The sequence below is a fragment of the Leopardus geoffroyi genome, chromosome B1, assembly GCF_018350155.1.
Source record: "Leopardus geoffroyi isolate Oge1 chromosome B1, O.geoffroyi_Oge1_pat1.0, whole genome shotgun sequence".
NCBI lineage: Eukaryota > Metazoa > Chordata > Mammalia > Carnivora > Felidae > Leopardus > Leopardus geoffroyi.
Genome location: NC_059327.1, coordinates 79,988,840 through 80,012,156, shown reverse-complemented (window position 1 = coordinate 80,012,156; position 23,317 = coordinate 79,988,840). Strand labels below are relative to the sequence as shown.

The following is a 23,317-nucleotide window of genomic DNA, read 5'->3' as shown; positions in this document are numbered from 1 at the left end:
TAAGTCAAGTAAGTATTACTTTCTCCTTCTAGCTGGTAGGATACTAACCAAGAGCTGCATAATCTGAAAACCTTGATGTTGCCTCCAAGATTGTGTAAATTCTCCCAGAATATGATGTGAGTGAGACTTTTGCTGGCGCTCAACAGCCACTTCTTTGCTACCAGACACAGCTGGTTTCATTGGCAATCCGACAGAAACCCACACGTAGAAGGACCCTGCACTTGGTTTAATGCTCTGTTGTCTCCATCTTCAAATTTTTAATAACTTTCAAACAAGGAGCCCCACATCTTTACTTTGTGCTGAGCTCCGTAGATCTTCAAATGTATTCTCCCTCCTCCAAGTAGCCAAGTCCTCCTGGAGAGTCTGGCCCCTCTGCAGCACAGAGTGGTTTTTATCTGTCTGAGCCGCACACTGTGGTCTCATTCCACCTGCCAGTAAATTGGTGGAGGTCTAGGTATAAGATTCTCATTCAAACAAATGAGAACCAAGAAATAAGCTGGGAGGTTTCTCGAAAATCTTTTCTCAATCTTAAAAAGGGACACCGGAGGAATGTTCCTTTTGTTCCTGTCTCAGGCTATCAATGAATGAGGCTATTAGCATAAACCGTGATTCTGACTGCCTCCCCCTCCCAGCACTACTGTAATGGGAGCTACTTCAGTAGCCCACCAAGCCCGCTCCATATTTCCACTCTCATCCTTTACAGTCAATTCCCCATAAAGGAGGCAGACTGTTTCCTTTACAAACGTAAATCATGTCAGCTACCTGCTCAAAACTCTCCCAAAACTTCCCACCTTAGGATAAAATTCAAGATTCTAATCATAGCCTATAAAGGCCCTTAGGATCTGACAGTTGCTACCTTGGGAATCTTATTGCCTATAAATCTCCTTGCTCACTCCTTTCCAGCCACCCTGGCCTCTGTGCCTCTGTGGCCTCTCAAACACACCAACCACACCCTACTCACAGACCCTGCCCCCAAGAAGTTTCCATGCCACACCACCTTCCCTCATTCAGGCCCTTCCTTGTAGCCAAAGACTTCCTGGACAGCCATTTATAAAGGAGCAGCCCCTCCACCCTTCTTTATTACCACGCACAGCTGCATTGTTCTTCACAGAACTTTCAACTACTGGAAATCATTTCTTCCCGTCCCTTTTCTCAATCTCCCATTAGAATGTAAACTTGATAAAGGCAAAGAATTTGTCTCTTCTCTAATACTACAGTGGGAAATCTATTTGGAATGCACGGCCAAATGATTCCACTGTGTCCACATAGTCCCATTAAATTTCCAACGCCTGGGAACGTTGGCACCTAATATTCACTAGATAAAGAACTGTGGGATAAATGAATTAATGTTATGCCCAGAACTACCACAGCCATCCTGTGACCTTAAATATATTTCTTGACATGTGGTGGGAGGTGGAGCAGAAAGAACCCAGCTCCACAGTGAAGTCCTTGAGCTGTGGGGTTCGTCAATCAAGCACAGCCCTACCTCCTACTTGCTATGTGACACAATAGGTTGTTAACGTCACTTTGATTTGGACTTGCTGCTTACTCACAGCTGAGAATATCCTAACTGATACATAATTCTAACCTTCTAGAAAATTCTGCCTTTTTAAATTCTGGAATATATGATCTAAGAGCACTTTTTTTTTCTTCTCTCATACCTCATACAATTTGGATAAATTCAGCTAAATGGTTTATGACTTTTAGGACTAACTTGGTAATACTAATCACATATTTTACCTACCATGATCCACTTTATAGGCATTTGAATTCCCCCATGCAGGTAACAATGCAAAAATATTTTCTCGTGCAACCAGGCAAAACTGAATTATAAAATTTGCTATAATGAAAAAAATGAAAACAACAACAACAGAAATCCCCCCCGCAGAGAGAACAATACCCAAAACCTTGTTTTCCAGATACTGGTCTTTAAATATCTTTCTAATAAAAGTGTTTGAACCTCTTAGAAACATTCAAGTAGAAAATGCTTGTGGAAGTTGACTTTATAAGAGAAAAAGGGATGTGTTACAGAGATATGCAAAAATTTAAGTCATAAACACATTATATCCTTCAGAAATGTCTCCCACATTCTCAAACATATGAGGCTACTTTCCAAGAATTCAACCTTGCAATTCATAATATTTCCCCATGAACTCACTGCTAATTAACTTTAACCGTATTATTATCATTTGGAATTAGTTCTTCATTTATCTGTTGACTGTTTACTTTATATTGGACTTGAAGGCACTGGGGAGATGGATACAAAGAGATAATAGTTTCTATTCTCTGGGAATAGCTTAGGGGAAGACCTCCTGAAAGCCTTTATAGTCTGCATATAGTATATACATCATAACATGTGCTAAGACCTCTTCCCAATTCAGAGACCTGTGGAGTCCACTGCAAACTTCCTCACCCACACTCTTGAGGCTTGGACAGTGACCTACAGTCCCAGAATCTGCCAGGAGATCACACTGTAAATGATGTGACTATTTATATAAATGGTACCCTCTAGAGTTGGGACAGTACCTTGGGATACTACATGCCTTGGATAGGCACCAGCCCATCCCAGCTGTACCTAGCTATGCCACCAGAGATACATTTGCAAACTTATGACCAACTTATTCCACTGACTCTCATACTATTGTCATTCTTGATCAGCAGCTAAAGCGAGCGTCTCTCTTGTGTGCTCTTTCCTGTTCCTTAATCTTTTCTAATATCGTTCTGTCCCTCTTTTACCCCTATGCTATGGGTTGAATAGTGACCCCATACACACACACACACACACACACACACACACACACACACACTAAAACGGATGTTTAATTCCTGACCATGGCACCTCATAATGTGGCCTTGTTTAGAAACAGGGTTGCTGCTGATGTACTTAGTTGAAATAAGGTCATACGGAAGTAGAGTGGGCCCTAATTCAATATGACTGGTGTCCTTATTTAAAAGAACACCTTGTGAAAAGACAGAGACACAGTGAACACCATGTGAAAGTAAGAAGAGATTAGGGTGATATATCTATGAGCCAAGTAACAGCAAAGATCACCAGCAAACACCCGAAGCTGGGGGAGAGGCATGGAATAGATTCTTCCTTATATCCCTCAGAAGGAACAAACCCCACTGACACTTTAATCTTGGATTTCTAGCCTCCAGAACCATGAAACAATAAATTTCTTCTACATAAGCCACCCACTCTGTAGTATTTGGTTATGCAGCCCTAGAAAACTAACACACCCTATCTGTTGCTCCCATTCTCATAATTTTAGGTGTAACCTCTGGAACCCCCATTTCATGTTAAATAAGCTATCCAACATCTTGGTTTTCTTCACCAAATGATCTCTTCTTGCACTCTCTTGAGGATGGTGCTTTACATGTGGCTCTCTCAAGTACTACTCATCAAGTACGAAGCTGGCATTCTCTGGCTTCTTGTTGCTATTTCCAGGGATAGTTGCCTCCTGTATTGTAAAATTCCTTCTTGCTCTGCAGAGGAAGCCACTGGCTATCTTCTACCCAGCCCCTGTTACTATTACTTTCCAATCATTCCATCACAGTCACAGATAAATGTGACACCTGCTTCAAACTCTTCATATTCACCCCAAATCTTGCCTTCGTTTCTGGCATCTTCTACAGCCACATGAATAAGCCACCAAACTTCTTAACCCAACCACACACTGTTACTGATTGCTCTCTTCAAATCCGGTCGTCTCTCTGTCCCCGGCTTCACTCACTGATCCTTGGGTGCCTTGTCTGACCTGGATCTGCTCTACATACAAACCCTTAAATCCCAATATGCCAATTATATCACAACCTCCTAGACTTTGTTTTTCACACAGTCTCTTTCCTGCCAAATTTTCTCCCTTCTTTTGGCTTCATAAAGATCTCTCAGCCCTTAGTGCCTCCACATTCTCCCAGATGATTATACCCTTCCTGGCTTTACCCTCCCACGTGGAGCAGATCTCTTCATTGATCACCAACAATCTCTCTTCCATAAAAGTAGAATATGAAAGTACATGTAGTTCTTGGGATAAACCATCAAAGATGTGTGTGAGAGAGACCGACAAAGACAGAAAGATGGAAAGAAGGAGAGACAATTGGTAGAATGCTAATGGCTCAGTTAATTGGACCACAATAAATTTTTCAATTTATTTCAGAGTAATAGTTATTTACCTCACTTAAAATTTGTGTTATACCACTTACTTGCTTGTTGTTCTTCGATTGTTTTCCATCAATTATAGAACTGAGTTCTTTAGACTGTCTTCCTGGACTGGTAATAATTTGACCTTGTCTACCCCTCCAGATTCATTTTCCACATTTTCCACATTTTCATTTCCCTGCTCTCACATAGTACAATTTGAAAGCTTCCTGATTTTAGATATGCTTCTGCCTACAATCTTATTTTTTGCTTCTTTATGTAATCCCTTAATGGGGTCCCTATCACCACCATCTCTGGTGAACTCCTAAGTATCCTTCAAAACTCACTGATGATCAGGTATCACTTTCCTATCCTTCAAATTGGATAGAATTTATAAGTCCTATCTTTAAAACACTCCTTCATTTTGTACACTCTTCTACAATTGTACTGATTCTCATTTTTAGTTTTTCCCCATGTATCTTCATGATAGTGCAGTTTCTCAATCTCAGCACTACTGACATTTTAGAGCAGTTAAGTCATTATTGTAGCTAGTTGTACTATATACTATGGGATGCTTAGTGGCATCCCTGGCTTCTGCCCCCTAGATTCCAATAGCATCTCTCCAAGTTTGGACAATCCAAAATAGCTCCAGATACTGTCAAACGCCCCTTGGAGGATAACACTGTCCCAGTTATTTTTTTTTTAATGTTTGTTTGTTTGTTTGTTTATTGGTTGATTGATAGAGAGAGAGAGAGAGAGAGAGAGAGAGAGAGAGAATGTGAGCAGGGGAGGGGCAGAGAGAGAGAAGGAGACACAGAATCCGAAGCAGGCTCCAGACTTTGAGCTGTCAGCACAAAGCCCACCACGGGGCTTGAACCCATGAACAGTGAGATCATGACCTGAGCCAAAATCAGACCCTCAACCAACTGAGCCACCCAGGCGAACATTGCCCCAGTTATAGTGTAAGCCTCTCCAGGATTGTACCTAGTCTATTCCATCTTATTAAACTCAGAAACTAACACAGCATCTGGTTCACAACATATATTCAGGCAATGTTTAATGAAGTGATCCGAACCACAGAAAGTATGACACTGCTCTAGCAAAATGCCAGAGACTGCCCAGTGTCAACAGCATTCTTTAGTTATTTCTAAATAAAGATAGTTTCTAGTTAAAAATGATGTTTCACTACTAAGAAAAACAAAGGGGGGCGCCTGGGTGGCGCAGTCGGTTAAGCGTCCGACTTCAGCCAGGTCACGATCTCAGGGTCCATGAGTTCGAGCCCCGCATCAGGCTCTGGGCTGATGGCTCAGAGCCTGGAGCCTGTTTCCGATTCTGTGTCTCCCTCTCTCTCTGCCCCTCCCCCGTTCATGCTCTGTCTCTCTCTGTCCCAAAAATAAATAAACGCTGAAAAAAAAATTTTTTTAAAAATTAAAAAAAATAAAAAATAAATAAAAAAAAAAAGAAAAACAAAGGAATTCCGGTTTTGTTTTCTTTTTCTAAAAGCAAAGGGCATATTTGAAAAAGTCTTCTGAGCACCGGGACCCAAGGGCTGTTTTTGACTATGTATTTATTGAGACCTTCCGGGCTCACTCCCTGCTCATCTGTTTCCTCACCCTCTTGAAGCCCATTCTGCCAGTCTTCACCTCTCCAGCAGTTCATTCCCGTGTCTTACACATACAGCACTGGGGTAGAGCCCTCAGTAGGCCCTCACAGCTGCTCAGAAGCAAGCCTTCAGCAAAAGTGAATGGCTCCCGTGGAGGAGGGCCAAGTCCATTGTCTGTCTGCTTTCTGTGCCAGGGCGTTTGGCTCCTGTTTACTGGGCTTTTATCTGCATTTATCTTTTCAACCAAATGAATTTAAATTATGTCTTTATCTTTTACTACTGAGGCGGCCTAAATCCCCCTTCTATCTTAATAGGACTTCCTACTACAGCCCATTTTCTTCTCTAAGAGAGGGTTATAAATACTAGAGATGGGAAATCGACTACTTCTAGGAAAATCATGGGAGTCCAGTTTGGTGCATGTGGGAAAGGTTCAGACTTCCCAACACCACAGGGTAGGACTCAAAGAGGATATTTTATATTTAAAACAGAAGGTAACTTATGGCCTTTCTCCCACCTGCTAAATGGTAGGCCTTGCCTTCTTCTGTTTGAATAGTAAATTATGGTAAGACAAAGAGACTCTAGAAAACTCAGCATGGCAAAACCAAAAGGAAATTGTTGGGGTTTTTTTTGCTTTTGTTTTTGTTTTTTCCTTAAAACAACTATACAAATTAGAAGAGAAGATAAATCCTTCACCAGAAGCTGAGGGACCACTGTGACAGAACAGTGCTATCTTCATCCAATTCTGTTTGCTTTTGCTTTCTCTGCCTTGGGCTTTGTGAAAATACAAAGCATTGATTTTGTGCTCTTCTGTTTAAAACTATTATGGCAGACAATGTAGGTTGGCTATCCCAATTTCCATTCCCAACTCCCTCCTGAGTCCCTTCTCCCTTGTCCTGCCTCTAACTAAGAAGCTGGCAAAACTGAATACTCACTTTCCCAGCTTCTCCTGAAGCTTGCACGGACGTGTGGTCTATTCTTGCCCAAATGGGGATTCTAGGAAAGTGCCTTCCTGATATAAAGACAGTTGTTTCTTATGCCGCCTCTTTCCCCTTCTTCCTGCTTTGAATGTAGACATGTTTCTGGAGCCACAGTCACCATCTTAAGACTGTGAAGCATCTCTTCCATCAGTAGGCAGCTCCACCATGCTGCCAAGTGAGAAGAATGAATCTCTTTCTCTAAACCTGGTAGACAACTGCTCTGCTGTTTGCTGCCAAAAGCATTTATAATGAAAATAGCTGTGTTTATATTCCTGTCAAGTCACTATGAAAATAAATGTGTTTGGTACACCCCTTCTCTCTTCCCTATGCATTTTCAACCAAAATCCATCAGGATACAGTGTGGTTAGTCCAAAATCTGCCTGTCACTGAGCATTAGTCTAAGCCGATGATGACATTATAGCTCAAGTTAGTTCCAGAAGACAGGCTGAAAATCTAGGTCACAGTCCTTGGATGCCTGGCTTTCATATAGCTAACGTTTACTGAATGCTTATTAGGTACTAAACACTCTTTAAGTGCTGCTTTAAATGAACTAACTCACTTAGTGTTCATAAGAACCTATGAGACAGGTCCCAAGATCATACTCATTTTAAAGATGAGGGAACAGGGGCGCCTGGGTGGCTCAGACGGTTAAGCATCCAACTTCGGCTCAGGACATGATCTCACGGCTTGTGAGTTCGAGCCCCGTGTTGGGCTCCGTGCTGACAGCTCAGAGCCTAGAGCCTGCTTTGGATTCTGTGTGTCAGCCTCTCTCTGCCCCTCCCCCGCTCACACTCTGTCTTTCTCTGTCTCTCAAAAATAAATAACCATTAAAAAAAATGTTTTTTAAAGATGAGGGAACAAAGACGCAGAGTAACTAACTTAGCCAAGGTTATCTACCTAATGAGCAGCACATCACTATTATCTACATGGCTTGGACTTTCTGAGTCTATGGAGTATGTGTCCCAAAGAATATCCTGAAGAATATCCTTGAAGAAAAAAAGCAGTGCCATTCTATATATATTGGGAAACAGATGAATTTCTGTTTGCATCTTTTAGAGAGTATCAGAGTTACTACCCTGTAAGATAAAAACAGCTATAAAGGGAAAGGTGATTCTGCCCACATCATTCAGAGCGAAAAAGTCCATTTATGTGAAATAATATTAAATACTAATATGAATAAAAATAACAATAACCACTAACCTCTATTGTGAGCTTATCAATTGTCAGGCACTTTGCTAAGTAATTTTATGGCTCTTTCTACTCAATTCTCAGAATAATACAGAGGAAGTAAGCTGCCAGCCCCCAAAGCCATTGCTTCCCCCTCCTCTTTGCTGTCTAAGCCCCAATATTTTTTAATGTATTTACCTCCCTCTTGCCAAGAGCTCAGAGAAGTCTATTCCATCCCTAGCCCCAGGGGAACAATCATGATTGGTCTCTGTCAACAATCTCTTTTGCCAGCTGTTGATTTGAGATAGGCATATTCTTCCTTGAGAAGCTGTAAACAAGGAGAAATAAGGGGTAATCTACTGGGAATTTCTGGGAAAGATCTCCCTTACTAGTCAAAAGAAGCACCAGGAGGAAGTGCCATGTCATGCCAGTAACTGAAGCAGTCATCTTGCAACTATTAGTTAGAAGCCTAAACACCAAGCCAAATTGCTAAGCATGCCAGGAAAAAAAGAGAGAAAGGTAGAAATGTGGGTACCCAGTGACAGTATTAACTGCTGAGTTAACCCTTAAACTGTCTTCCCTCTACACTTCTTACTCTATGAAACAGCAGACCCTTTGGGTTATAAAATATACCAAATAGGTTCCATTATTATCCCCATTTTAGAGCTGAGGAAACTGAGGCACTGAGTGTGAAAACAGGTATTCAAACCTGGGGCAATCAAAACACCATCACCACCAGCATCTCCAAAACCTCCCAGCTTCCTCTTGCTAGCTCCCAAAGCCCACTTTCTTTTTTTTACACCCAGTAAGGAACATTTCAGTAGCGAATTTTTGAGCCATCATCCTGTTCTCTGAACATCCAAGTGATGTTTAGATTAGCAGACTACAAAATGGTTTCAGAAAAAGCTTTGTCCTCTCCAAATTAGAATGTAAGACCAGAAGTGCTGATGAAACACATACCTAGGCAGTGGTATTCATAAGAAGTAACTAGAATAAATATGTAGAGTTATGTAGAGTTGGGCAGCTTTTCCATGCCTAACTTCTACTACATCCTTTCCTCATGCTCCCCAGATCCTTCCCAACAAGGGTACTTGCCTTTCCCCAAACACAGGACACTTTCATTGAACTTATCCCTTGCTCAGGTATTTCTTCTGGGACTGCTCTCCCCCCAGCATGCCAGTCTAGACGTTACCCTTCTTTGGAGCCCAGTTTTAACACCCCAGCTCCCAAATCTGCCCCATTACAGTTGGTTCCCCTCTTAATTGTACCACTACAGTATTTTATCTTATTATCCCACTGAATATTGTTTTAATTTGTATTGTAAGTATATGTCTGCCTTCCTTGTTCAGATGATAAATGGTCTCCATGGTGTACCAAAGGCCTTCTACCACATACCTCAAATTGGGATTTGGACTTTTAAAAAAAATCAAAGTTCTGATTCCTACAACATTAATGGAGTATTTTTATGAATAAAAACACAGCCTATTCCTTCTAAAATGAAGCCATTCTTTTTTTAAAAAGTAATCTCTATGCCCAATGTGGGGCTTGAACTCATGACTCTGAAATGAAGAGTCACATGCTCTACCAACTGAGCCAGCCAGGCACCCCCATTCATTCTTTCGTAATTAACATTTTCAAATTGCCACATTAAAAAAAAATTTAATGTTTATTTATTTTGAGAGAGAGAGAGCATGAGTCGGGAAGTGGGGGGGGGGGGGTGGCGCAGAGAGAGAGGGAGACAGAGAATCTGAAGCAGGCTCTGTGCTATCGGTGCAAAACCCGACCTGGGACTCAAACCCAAAAACCATGAGATCATGACCTGAGCCGATGTCAGACACTCAACTGACTGATCTACCCAGGTGCCCCTAAATTGCTACATTTTTCTTTCAATTTTAGAGATACCAAAAGAGAATAATTTTGTTAACTATTACCCTATGTAAAATTAGGATTTTCAAAGGACTTTCTACCTTTTTTCTACCTTTCCTGCCCCCTCACCCTTCTATTTAGTGATACAGAGAAAGGATACAGGTTCTGGGTGGTGAATAGAATAAAAAAGGTCCTTTAAGAACTATACTAGGACAGGGGGAAGAAATGAACTCTTTCATGACAGTAACTCTCTGACAGCACAGAGAAGTTGAGAGAAGCACTCAACTGTCAAAGAAAACTACTTAAGGAGCAGGGGCCCTGATATCAAACCTGGACACATAAAGCTTTATAGCCTAATAAAGTAGGCTATCTAAGAGAAAGACCCAGATTATTGCAGTTATATGAGCCACACAGCAAAGTAAAAAGAACATGGCAACTGATGACAACTAGAGCCAATCTGACCATAAAGAACAACTTTTCTAAAAACAATGACCACCAGTCCGGTCAGCTTTGTAAGTCACACTGAGTTCACTTATGTTTTCACAGACTGCAGCACTTCTCTATTTGTGAAGAATATTTCTCCTGGAGTTCGTGTCCTCTTGCTTCCATATTCCTCTGCTGCCATGGTCTATCCCTATTTGCACTGTCAGTTACTTAATTAGAGAACTAGAATGCAAGAGGGAGGAAACCAACACTTATAAACTTAATACCCACTGTGTGTCAGAGGTAGGCTATATTCCTCATGCAGTCCCCAACACAATCCCGTGATGTGTCATTGGATCCATTTTTCAGAAGAGATATTTGACCCATGAGTTCACCACCCCATGAATCATGTACTTCAGGCACCAGGGCCTCTGGCTAGATGTGGCACACACCTGGTCACAAATGGAAGTATGATGAGTGTTCATATACTGAGCAGAATGATGCTGTATATAAATGACTGAGAACTTTACAGTCCTCGACTGCTATTTGAAAAAGAGCAAAGAAAGTAATTCTTACCAAACGTATGTTCCTCATGGCAAAACCAGGAAATGGCCAATGTCAAAGCCTTTTTTTTTTTCCTAAAGCTACAAATAAATATAGCTGGTATGGATACTATTGGTCTTAGGATTTTGATAAAGTTCAAAGATGAAAATGGAGAACCTTTGGTCAATATTTATTTACCTTTAATAATTCCTAAAGGATGCTACTGATCAATTACAAGAGTGACCACTTAGAACAAAAGGAACACAGCAGGCCTTTAAGACTTATGTCAAACAGGATAGGTTTGTGGAACCTAAAATAAACACATCACTTAAGAATTACTTATGGGAGGGGTGCCTGGGTGGCTCAGTCAGTTAAGTGTCTGACTCTAGATTTCGGGTCTGGTCATGATCTCACAGCTTGGTTTGTGACATCAAGCCCCATGTCGTGCTCTGCACTGACAGCATGAAACATGCTTGGGATTCTCGCTCTCTCTCCTCTCCCTGCCTCTCCTCTACTCAATTAATAAATAAACATTAAAATAAAGAATAAACATTAAATAAATAAACATTAAAAAAAAGAATAACCTTTGGGAAAGTTCATTGTTTCTGTAAGGGTTTGAGGTAAAGACATTATAATCATTTCATTCACAGTGTATGTGATCCATCTAAAGCCTTCGACTCTACTGAAAGCAATGAACCAAGATGAAATTCGAGGAGGGCTGTCGAGGCTTAGAAAAACTGGAATCGGGTGTATTCAGTTAAATCACCAAGGAAGTCAGGGACTCAGAATTGTAAAGTACAACAAGATCTTGAAAATTACCTAATTCAATCCCTAATCATATGAATTCGGAAATTATAGTCCAGGGATGGTTCTAGAGCACCAGATTCTTGACACCCAAGCCAGCATTCTCCTCCTACTTTATGAAGTTCTATAACACATCAGTTAGAATCAGGAATGAAATATATATAACATATTACACTGTATATTTACTCTCCACAAGTAGCTGTAGATTAGAACAAAAATTACCTCAAGCTTCCCCAGGGCCAGATCAGAGCTGCCCTCAACATGCAAATACGAATTACAAATCCCAAAATGAGGTTATTCTAAAGGAATTCTAGAGTAAGTTCATCAAAAAGTGTACAGAAAATATGCCAGGAGACAGAATTCTAATCTCTAAATAAAATGTTAGTCCCTCTGCAACAGAAATACAATGTACAATTTTATTTATTCTTGTTCAAGAAAAAATAAAACACACCTAGAGAATTCTGGAGACCATGTGTAAAGTTAACACAAGTACACTTATTCTCATAAATCCTCAATTCCTCACTAGAGGAGGAGGAGTCCTTCGAATTGGGTGAGGTAAGAACAAATAAAAGGAAGTATTACTTTACTCAGAAAATAATAAACACGTGGAGCTCATTACCACAAAAGAAGTACAGGCAAGGAATATAAATGGATTCATAAAGGTTTTGACCAAATTTATGAATGTCAGAGCCATAAACGGCTACTGAGAGTATACCTGACCTTTAAGGTTAATGTCAGGGAGGAAAACTGTGTCCTTTCCTGGCAAATCCCTCAAGGCCCCTGTTGTCAACACAATATTGGGTTGGATGGAACACCAGGCTTGCCTGGCAGAGCAGTTCTTAACTGATGGGTATCTGGGCCAGATGAACATTCATCTCTTCAAAGGAAACATAAATGAAAAATGTTCCACTTTAAACAGGAAGCTTGATGAAATGCTCCTTCAGACACTATTATTTATGTATCAGAGCAAAACAAGACGAAAAATGTTAGTTCTGGAGTCATAAGAAGGCAAGGTTTGAATCCAGGCCATGCCACTGAATGGGCCCTGGTGCAAGTTACTTACTTTTCTGTGCTCCGCTTTCTCACACGTGAAGTGGGGAGAATCATATCCATGCTGCAGGTACTTCGCTGAGACTTAGATAAGAAAACACTTTGTACACTGAAAAACAAAAAATACGTATTATGATGTAGTGATAGCCAGTTTTAAGCAAATCTCAGTCACTTTGGAAGAGGGTCTGTGAGACATGTGAAGACAGAGCAACCCCTGCTGTATTTTTCTGGAGAGAATAGATAAGACTATTTAAAAAGTACTCAAGACCCATGTCAGATGTCAACTCCCCAAGGCAGAGTTTCTTTCTCCTCTAAATTTCCAGAAACATTCAGTCATTCTCAAAGCATTTGTATTATTATTTATCAGATTACTCATCTTCTTCATTTAACTGTGAGCCCCTCTAAGACAGAAGACTTCTCCAATTCATCTTTGCATCCCTAATATTTATCATAGTTCCTGATATACAGGTGGCATTCAATAGATGTTGAATAAATTACTCCATGTGTGGTTGATCCTGTTGTCTCCACTTTACAACAGTAGGATTAAGAAATGATTCAACTATAAAACGAAATAATTTAAAAGCGGCTAAGGTACAAAACCAACAGCTTTCCAAATTTCTAGACTTCAGTCTCTAACTCTGTAATTTGCGAATAATAACATCTTGGTTCTATTTGCACAAAAAAGAAAAAGAAAAAATCTAACCAAAGAGGTGAAAAATTTATACACTGAAAACTCTAGAAAGCTTATGAAAGAAATGAAGAAGACACAAAAAAAATAGAGAAAGATTCCATGCTCCTGGATAGGAAGAACAAATATTAAAATGTTGATACTCCCCAAATAAATCTACATATTCAATGCAATCCCTATCAAAATAACACCAGCATTCTTCACAGAGCTAGAACAAATAATCCTAAAATTTGTATGGAACCAGAAAAGGCCCCAAATAGCCAAAGCAATCTTGAAAAAGAAAACCAAAGCAGGAGGCATCACAATCCCAGACTTCAAGCTATACTACAAAGCTGTAATCATCAAGACAGTATGATACTAGCACAAGAACAGACACTCAGACCAATGGAATAGGATAGGGAACCCAGAAATGGACCCACAAACGTATGGCCAACTAATCTTTGACAAAGCAGGAAAGAATATCCAACGGAATAAAGACAGTCTCTTCAGCAAGTGGTACTGGGAAAACTGGACAGCAACATGCAGAAGAATGAACCTGGACCACTTTCTTACACCATATACAAAAATAAACTCAAAATGGACAAAAGACCTAAATGTAAGACAGGAAGCCATCAAAATCCTCGAGGAGAAAGCAGGCAAAAACCTCTTTGATCTTGGCCGCAGCAACTTCTTACTCAACACATCTCCAGAGGCAAGGGAAACAAAAGCAAAATGAACTACTGAGACCTCATCAAAATAAAAAGCTTCTGCACAGAGAAGGAAACCATCAGCAAAACTAAAAGGCAACCGATGGAATGGGAGAAGATATTTGCAAATGACATATCAGATAAACGGTTAGTATCCAAAATCTACAAAGAACTTACCAAACTCAACACCCAAAAATCAAAGAATCCAGTGAAGAAATGGGCAAAGGACATGAATAAACACTTCCCAAGGAAGACATCCAGATGGCCAACTTACACATGAAAAAATACTCCACATCACTCATCATCAGGGAAATACAAATCAAAAAAACAATGAGATACCACCTTACACCTGCCAGAATGGCTAACATGAACAACTCAGGCAACAACAGATGTTGGCGAGGATGCAGAGAAAGAGGATCTCTTTTGCACTGTTGATGGGAATGCAAACTGGTGCAGCCACTCTGGAAAACAGTATGGAGGATCCTCAAAAATCTAAAAGTAGAACTACTCTATGACCCAGCAATTGCACTACTAGGTATTTATCCAAGGGATACAGGTGTGCTGTTTCGAAGGGACACATGCACCCCCATGTTTATAGCAGGACTATCAACAATAGCAAAGTATGGAAAGAGCCCAAATGTCCATCGATGGATGAATGGACAAAGAAGATATGGTATATATATACAATGTAGTATTACTCGGCAATCCAAAAGAATGAAATCTTGCCATTTGCAACTACGTGGATGGAACTGGAGGGTATTATGCTAAGTGAAATTAGTCAGAGAAAGACAAAAATCATATGACTTCACTCATATGAAGACTTTAAGAGACAAAAGAGATGAACATAAGGGAAGGGAAACAAAAATAATACAAAAACAGGGAGGGGGACAAAACAGAAGAGACTCATAAATACGGAGAACACACTGAGGGTGACTGGAGGGGTTGTGGGAGGGGGGATAGGCTAAATGGGTATCGGGCACTAAGGAATCTACTCCTGAAATCATTGTTGCATTATATGCTAACTAATTTGGATGTAAATTTTAAAAAATAAAAAATAAAATTAAAAAAAATAAAAAATGAAAAGAAAGACATGAATTATCAGGTGGTGAAATATTTACAAAAGGCACATACTTGAAATCCTAAAATCACATCCCTACCTAAAAATACAGTTTGTATCCTTTGAAATAAGATGAACATAATTTTTTACCGTAACATCAAATTTCTGTTAAGTACAAGACTGCAGAGAATCTAATCTCCACCATCACCTTCTTCAAAGAGAAAACCTTCAGCTTTGTTACCTGCAGAAGTCAATAAAGGGATCAAAATGAATGTGAAACTGCAAACTTCATATTTAGCCCATGACATGAACCAACAGTTGCCGATATTTAGATTTTTTTAAATATCTAGGAACTTTTCTCTTCCAACTCATAAAATTAGAAAGGTAAATAGGAAGTTAAACAAGTATGCACGCCAACGATACATAGAAAGAATTATATACCACAACCAAGTGGAATTTATCCCAGGTATTCGAGTCTGTTTTACTTGCAGATGACATGATACTCCATATAGAAAACCTTAAAGACTCCACCAAAAAAAACTACTAGGAACTAATAAATGAATTCAGTAAAATTGCAGAACAAAAATATCAATATACAGAAATCTACTGCATTTCTATACACTAATAATGAAGGAGCAGAAAGAGAAATTAAGAAAAAAGCCCCATTTATAACTGCACCAAAAATAATAAAATATCTAGGAATAAACTTAAACAAAGAGGTGAAAAACCTGTACACTGAAAAGTATAAGACGCTGATGAAAGAAATTGAAGATGACACAAACAAAAAGATAATCCATGCTCATGAGTTGGAAGAACAGATATCATTAAAAAGTCCACACTACTCAAAGCAATCTACAGATTTAATGCAACCCCTATCAGAATACCAATAGCATTTTTCACCAAACTAGAACAAATAATCCTAAAATTTGTATGGAACTACAAAGACCCCAAATAGCAAAAGCAATCTTGAAAAAGAAGAACAAAACTTGAGGTATCACAATCCCAAATATCAAGATACACTACAAAGCTATAGTAATCAAAACAGTATGGTACTGTCACAAAAAGAGACACATAGAAGAATAGAACAAAATATAGAGAGCCCAGAAATAAACCCATGATCAAGTGACCAATTATTCTTTAATAAAGGAGGCAAGAATATGCAATGGGAAAAAGTCTTTTCAACAAATGGTGTTGGAAAAACCGGACAGCCACATGCTAAAGAATGAAACTGGACCATTTTCTTACACCACACACAAAAATAAACTCAAAATGAATTAAGGACCTAAATGTAAGATCTGAATCTAAAAAAACCCTAGAAGAGAGCACAGGCAGTAATTTCTCTGACATCAGTCATGCAATATTTTTCTAAATATATCTCCTGGGACAAGGAAAGCAAAAGCAAAAATAAACTCTAAGAAGGACTACATCAAAATAAAAAGCTTCTACAAAAAAAAATCAACAAAACTAAAAGGCAACCTACTGAATGGGAGAACCTTTTTGAAAATAATATTTTTAATAATGAGTTACTATCCAAAACACGTAAAGAACTTATACAACTCAACATTAAAAAACCCACAAATAATCCAATTAAAAATGGGCAGAAGATATGAGCAGGACATTTCTTTAAAGAAGCAACCTTGGGTGGCTCAATCAGTTGAGCGTCCAACCTCAGCTGAGGTCATGATCTCCTGGTCCGTGAGTTTGAGCCCCACGCTGGGCTCTGTGCTGACAGCTCAGAGCCTGGAGCCTGCTTTGGATTCTGTGTCTCCGTCTGTCTCTGCCCTTCCCCTGCTCATTCTCTCTCTCTCTTTCTCTCTCTCTCTCTCAAAAGGATAAATAAAACATAAAAAAGAAGAAGACATCCATATGGCCAACAGACACGTGAGAAGATTCTCAAAATCACTCATCATCAGGGAAATGCAAATCAATACCACAATGAGATGTCAGAATGGCTAAATTCAAAAACACAAGAAATAACAAGTGTTGGTAAGAATGTGGAAAAAAAGGGACACTTGGGTACAACCAGTGGGAATGCAAACTGGTACAGCCACTGTGGAAAACAATATGGACATTCTTCAAAAAATTAAAAACAGAATTACCATATGATCCAATAATTCCACTAGTGGGTATTTACCCAAGGAATATGAAAACACTAAACTCAAATAAGATATATACACCCCTATGCTTATTGTAGTATTTTTATTTACAGATATGGAAGCAATCCAAGTATCCATCAATAGATGAATGGATAAAGAAGATGTGATATATTTATATGTATACACACACACACACACAAACACACACACCCCACAATGGAATATTAGCCATAAAACAGAAGGAACTCTTGCCATTTGCAGCAACATGGATGGATCTAGAGGGTATAATGCTAAATGAAATAAGTCAGTCAGAGAAAAACAAATACTATATGATTTCACTCATATTTGGAATTTTAAAAACAAAACAGATGAACAAAGGAAAAAAGAGACAAACCAAGAAACAGATTCTTAACTATATAGAACAAACTGATGGTTACCAGAGGGGAGGTGGGTGGGTGGATGGATGAAATAGGTGAAGAAAATTATTGTACACATATCATGATGAGCACTGAGTAATATACAGAATTACTGCATCACTGTGTTGTATACCTGAAACTAATATAACACTGTATGTTAATTATACTGGAAATAAAATTTTAAAAATCAATTTAATGTAACCCATCACATTAACAGGCTATAAATGAAAAGTCACGTGATCATACCAATAAATGCAGAAAAACATTTGACAAAATCCAACACCTATTCATGATAAAAACTCTCAGTAAACTAAGAATAGAGGGAAACTTCCCCAATTTGATGAAGAACATCTACAAAATATCTATAACTAACATCAAACTTAATGATGAGAAATTAGAAGCTTCTCACAAAGATCAGGAACAAGGGAAGGATACCCCCCTCACCATTCTCTTTCAACACTGTACTGGGAGTTCTAGGTAATAAGAAAAGAAAGAAAGGGAAGGGCAGGAAAGGAAAAGGTATACAGTTAGGAAGAAAGAATTAAAATGCCTTTGTTCACAGATGATCATCTACACAGAAAATCTGAAAGAATCAGCCACAACAAAACAACCTCCTGGAACTAACAAGCAAATGTAGCAAGGTTAGAATACAAGGTTAATATACAAAAGTCCATCTGTCTCCTGCAAAACAGCAATGAACAAGTGGAATTTGAAATTTAAAAAAATACCATTTATAATAGCACCCCAAATTACTTAGGTATAAAGCTAACAAAATATGAACAAGATCTCTATGAGGAAACTATAAAAGTCTGATGAATGTAATCAAAGAACTAAATAAATGGAGAGATAGTCTATGTTCACTGACAGGAAGACTCAATATTGTCAAGATGTCAGTTCTTTCAGACCTGATCTGTAGAATCACAATCAAATCAATCCCAATCAATCAAATTGCAATCAAAATCCCAGCAAGTTATTTCGTGGATTATCAATAAATTGATTCTGAAGTTTATATCATGAGGTAAGACACCCAGAATAGCCATAACACTATTAAAGAAGAACAAAGCTGGAGGAATGACATTACCCAACTTTAAGATTCACTATGAAGCTATAATAATCAAGACAGCATGGTACTGGTCAAAGACCAGACAAATAGATCCATGGAACAGAATAGAGGGCCCAGAAATAGACTACCCATAAATATAGTCAACTGGTTTTTGACAAAGGAGCAAATATAAAACAGTGGGACAAACATCATCTTTCCACCCAACTAGGCTGTAACAACTGGACATTCACATGCAAACAGATCGACTGAAACACAGACTTCATACCCTTCTTGAAAATTAACTCAAAATGGATAACAGACCTAGATATAAGGCACAAAACTATAAAACTCCTAAAAGATAACACAAGATAAAACCTGTGTGAGTTAGGTATAGCAATAACTTTTCAGATCCAACACCACAAGTACAATCCATGAAAAAAAATAATGGGTAAACTGGACTTCATTAAAATTAAAAACTTGGGGCGCCTGGGTGGCGCAGTCGGTTAAGCGTCCGACTTCAGCCAGGTCACGATCTCGCGGTCCGTGAGTTCGAGCCCCGCGTCGGGCTGTGGGCTGATGGCTCAGAGCCTGGAGCCTGTTTCCGATTCTGTGTCTCCCTCTCTCTCTGCCCCTCCCCCGTTCATGCTCTGTCTCTCTCTGTCCCAAAAATAAATAAACGTTGAAAAAAAAATTTAAAAAAAAAAAAAAAAAAAAATTAAAAACTTGTGCTCTGTGAAAGAAAATGTCAAGGGACTGAGAAGATAAGCCACAGACTGGGAGAAATATTTGCAAAAGACACATCTGATAAAAGACTGTTACTCAAGATATATAAAGAACTCTTTCAACTCAACAGTAACAAAACAAACAGACTGATTTTAAAATGAGCCAGGAGTGCCTGGTAGGCTTAGTCAGTTAAGTATCCAACTCTTGATTTCAGCCCAGGTCATGATCTCATCATTTGTGAGATCTCACCCAACGTCAGGCTCTGTGCTGACAGCATGGTGCCTGCTTGGGATTCTCTCTCCTCTCTCTCTGCCTCTCTCTCAAAATAAATAAATAAACATTAAATTGTAAAAAATGGGTCAAAGACCTTTAACAGATCCCTCACCAAAGAAGATATACAGATGGCAAATAAACATATGAAAATCTGTTTCACATCATATGTCATCAGGGAAAAACAATTTAAAATAACAAGATACCACTATCCACCTATTAGAATGGCCAAAATCCCAGAAAACTGGCAACACCAAATGATGGTAAGGACATGGAGAAACAGAAATTTTCACTTATTTCTAGTGGGAATGCAAAAGTACAGTCACTTTGGAAGATAATTTGGCAGTTTCTTACAAAATAAAATATACTCTTATCGTAACATCCATCAATCATCCTTCTTGGCATTTACCCAAAGGACATGAAAACCTTTGTCCATACAAAAACCTGCATATAGATATTTACAGCAGCTTTATTCATGATTACCAAAACTTGGACACAAACCATGAAAAGACATAGAGGAACCTTAAATGCATATTACTCAATGAAAGAAGCCAATCTGAAAAGGCTACATACTATAGGATTCCAACATTCTGAAACAGGCAAAACTATTCCAGAGACAGTAAAAGGATCAGTGGTGGCCAAGGGTTGGGGTTGGGAAGAGATGAACAGGCAGAACACAGAGGGGTTTTAAGGCAGTGAAACTTCTCTGTATGATATTATAGTAACAGATGTATGTGAATATACATTTGTCCAAACCCATAGAATGAATGCAGAGCACCCAGCATGAACTGTAATATGCACTCTGAACTCTGAGTGATTGTGATGGAGGTCAATGTAGCTCCAATTACAGCAAATGTACCACTCTGGTGGAGGATGTTGCTAACAGGAGGCTATGCACAGGTGGGGGTCGGGGTCTTAAAAAATAGTCTAATAGGGGCGCCTGGGTGGCGCAGTCGGTTAAGCGTCCGACTTCAGCCAGGTCACGATCTCGCGGTCCATGAGTTCGAGCCCCGTGTCGGGCTCTGGGCTGATGGCTCAGAGCCTGGAGCCTGTTTCCGATTCTGTGTCTCCCTCTCTCTCTGCCCCTCCCCCGTTCATGCTCTCTCTCTGTCCCAAAAATAAACGTTGAAAAAAAAAATTAAAAAAAAAATAGTCTAATAAATAAATATGCAAGCACGTATGACGTATGATGTGTGTGTGTGTTTGTGTGTGTGTGTGTGCGCGTGTGTGTGTAATCCTTTCATTACTTTTAACGGTAGTTGAAAGGATGAGTGAAATGGGCCAACAGACCCCCAGATACCAGCATTTCCTGTGCGCCCAGCCCCACCACTGCCTGTGTGAGACCATCTCCTGCCTGCTTAACTCAGCACGTTCCACTCAGCATTGGTTGCAAAGACAACCCTCTGTTCCTCTGAATTCTGAAAGGCTATCCACTAATATAAACGGTCTTGCTTGTCAAAGGGCCTGTAATGAATGTTTATTTCACATCTATTCTTCCTCAGCTTTTCTATAACCAGACTAACTTTGCTGCCCTCCGATTTCAGCCTTTTCATTCTCCAAGGCCAAATTTACATTGGTCGTTAATAATATCCTGGTTCGTTCTGACCAGCTACACACATAAACCTCTTCCACCTCTCTGCATCATAAACGCACCCTACACTAACTTTATTGTCATTATTTTCTGCTGTCAGTCTCATATTGGAATAGGCGACATTGCTCTACTTTGTCATGGTGAAAAGTTTATCCTGCAAATTTTCAGTTTCTTAGGTCTTCCGTGAATGGCTGTGCTTTTCTCATGTGTGCTTCCAGGCATCTCCAGGGCTCTGCATTTTAACTTCGTACTTCTAAAAGCATCTGTACAGAGATAATATTAATGTTATTGCAACAGACAGGCAGAGCCTCATTTCTCTCTGCTTTGACTGAAAATGCCTGTTCGTAGTGAAAATGTGCAGACACTGGCATTTTTGTGTGAGGTCTGAATGTGTGTGGGTCCAGCCATTGGCGGCAAGAAGAAATAAGATACAGCTGCCAGATGGTTTGGTTTAAAAAAAAAAAAAAAAAAAAAAGGACCAGTCAAATTGACTGGTGATCCACAACCATTAAAATTATTTTCCCAAAGGATCCTTTACTCTGAAGCTGGGAAAAACTCCTAAGTGCGCTCCCAGTTGCTTGGCAGAGTGGGGGATTTGAAGGTCACTTATCTCTCCAAATAACTACTTACCCAAACATGTTGTGTGTTTTAAATTCTGGATACAACTGCTGATCATATTCAATGTTTTTAAACACCTGATTTAGAATCAGAGTAAGAAGGCAGAAAGTAATAGAAAGACACTTGGATTTGGTGTTAAGTTCTAGTCTCTACCATTAATTGATGATCCTTACTGCAGCCCTAAGCCCCAGTTTACTCCTCTGTATAATGGGGATAAAAAATCTGCTCTGACTAGGTCATAGTCATAAGGTTGTTTAAACAGTTCATGATAAAAATGCATGGGAATGAACTCTGTAAACTACCTAGTGCTACAGAATATAAGTTGTTGCCATACTATTAAAACAGAAGTTCCTGGGAAAACGACAACAGGAATCTATGAGTAGAATCAGCAGACTGGCTTTTGTAGATCATCCACACTGCAACTTTCATTGTGTTATTTTTATTAGCATGATTCTCCTTACGTTGTTTTCTCTATTTTTTTTTTTTTTATCCCCAATCAACCCTAAAGCAGAGATGTCTTACAATAATAAATCATGTTTAGGAAAAAAAATCTGGTGCAAAGCAATGGTATTATAAATTTTCACCATGCACATTGGCAACAAGAATTTCAGTACAAAATAATTTATTGCCATCCCATTAGTTTATGTAATAGAGACGGTTACGCTGAGTCAACACTGCTTTTTCATTTTACACTTCCACTCAGTGTTTCCATGAGGATCTCAGTGATCCTCAGCCTGACTAATGAATGTGCTGCCTTCCCACCAGCCCCTGCTCCTTACCTCTGGATCTGCGGACTCTAAGCTCTTTAAGGTCAGTGACCTCTTCCCTCTGACCTCTAGCAGCCGACCAGCTCATTTTCTCCAGCGCAGTTGAATGGGGCTGAAACTTGCCACATGAGTGGGTGAGGCTGGCATCTCTTCTCCCCTAAGGCACTGCTGGTGGAGGCAACAGAGAGAGTCACATCCCACATCTGGTCAAGACTACACTCAACAGCTCCAGATTCCTGTGCCCATTAAATGCAGTAACTTTTTTCCTAAGAAATAATCAACGAGTAAATAAATGTAATGTCATTTGCCCTGAACGATGCCGTCCTCAACGTGAGGTTTCTCTACCGCCTCTGTACTGCACATTTTGGAACAGCAGCATTAGGAACATTTTAAAAGCCAAAACGATGGAGCGCGCCCTGGGTTGCTCAGTCAGTTAAGCGTCTAACTCTTGATTTTGGCTCAGGTCATGACCTCACGGTTTGTGAGCATAAGCCCTGCATGAGACTCTGTGCTGATGGCTTGGAGCTTGCTTGGGGTCCTCTCTCTATCCCTTTCTCTCTGCCTCTCCCTTTCTTTCTTTCCTTTTCTTTCTTTCTTTCTTTCTTTCTTTCTTTCTTTCTTTCTCTCTCTCTCTCTCTCTCAAAAATAAACATTTAAAAGCTGAAAGGAGCAAGTATCTTGCAGAGCTCTACAAATTACTACACATAGCACTACGATATTTTAAAATTTCTATTTCTAAGCTATTATTCCATCTCCAACAGAAGAAGCTCACTTTTTAACAGAAGTCTGCTA

General features: G+C 39.5%; 1 protein-coding gene across 5 annotated transcripts in view; it reads right to left on the bottom strand.

The window, feature by feature from the left end:
- Positions 1–22,713, bottom strand: part of TTC29 (tetratricopeptide repeat domain 29) — a 411,408-nt gene extending 388,695 nt beyond the window's left edge. For 3 of the 5 annotated variants that reach the window (XM_045466298.1, XM_045466315.1, XM_045466278.1), the window contains exons 1-2: positions 22,538–22,713; positions 12,585–12,680 (exon numbers count right to left, since the gene is read on the bottom strand). The gene's annotated coding sequence lies outside the window, so the exon portion shown is untranslated. The remainder of the gene's footprint in view (positions 1–12,584; positions 12,681–22,537) is intronic. The other 2 variants (XM_045466261.1, XM_045466268.1) reach the window with 1 other exon arrangement.
- Positions 22,714–23,317: the final 604 nt, after the last annotated feature.